Source organism: Hipposideros armiger, unplaced genomic scaffold, assembly GCF_001890085.2.
Source record: "Hipposideros armiger isolate ML-2016 unplaced genomic scaffold, ASM189008v1 scaffold_546, whole genome shotgun sequence".
NCBI lineage: Eukaryota > Metazoa > Chordata > Mammalia > Chiroptera > Hipposideridae > Hipposideros > Hipposideros armiger.
In genome coordinates, this window is record NW_017731896.1 from 429,933 (window position 1) to 431,068 (window position 1,136).

Consider the following 1,136-nt stretch of genomic DNA (forward strand, 5'->3'; position numbering starts at 1 on the left):
AGAAAATTCAAGTAAGGAATTTAACAAAGGAGCATATCTTATAATCCTCAAATTATATGCCCATGGAGAAAGCTTAATTTTCTTCATATTTGAGGGAATAGTTAAATATGTCTCTCGTTTTTAATTTCCTGGAGGATTTTTTTGAAATCTGAGAATGGAAGAAACACATGGCTGGAAATGTTCCTTATGCTTTTCCTTGATGTATACATTGTATTTTGAGTATGTGTAGTACAAATACTTTGATATGTTTAGGTATGTTATACAGGGATAACATAAATAATGTCACAGAAAGAACAATGTCCAATAATTTCATAATTAAGTGCAATATTTGTATTTATTTAAGAAAATCAATTTATGTTTTGATTTGTCTAATGATGTGTATATAAACACATCAGTTAACTTTACTGACTTTTGCTCATTTTAAAAGCAATGGAAGAAAAGGCAAGTCTCATCTCTTATTAAGAATCCTAGTTTTGAACCTACAAAAGGAATAAATCTATTAAAAGATTTTAATAGACTTCCATAGTATTTTTATCTAATGTTTTATTGTTACTTTTCTCAGGGAGAAAAGTAGAAAACAATACCAAAAGATGGCCCACCCAAGACAAATGTGGAATTCCAATTGTTGACCCATTTGTAATGGAAGAGTCTGAGAAAAACACAAATGTGCTGCCAGCCGAGCTTGGGGAGCCCAGGGTGGTTGGTGGCCATGCTGCAGCTGCTATGTCCTGGCCCTGGCTGGTCAGTCTGCAGCACCAAGGACAGCATTACTGTGGCGGGGCTCTGATTGCGAAACAATGGGTCTTGACAGCAGCACACTGTAACTTCAGGTGTGTGCCTTTGTGGTGCAGGTGGTGCTGCAGCTGTGTGAGGGCCCCTGGGGGGTGCACTCCTTCTGCTCCCCCCATGTCACAAGAAGCGCTCAGCATCAAGCTCCCATTGATACAGTCACCATCTTGCAAATGAATGGGCTTATTGTATTAGGCGGATGAAACTCTCTGGGCTTCACAAATATACTTACTACTAATAGCTTTTCATTTTAAAAGCCACTTCCTGATTCTGTGGAATAATTTAGTTGATAAGTAACTAACAGTACTCCCTTCTCTTTTTTTCCTCCATAAAATGGAGATAACGAT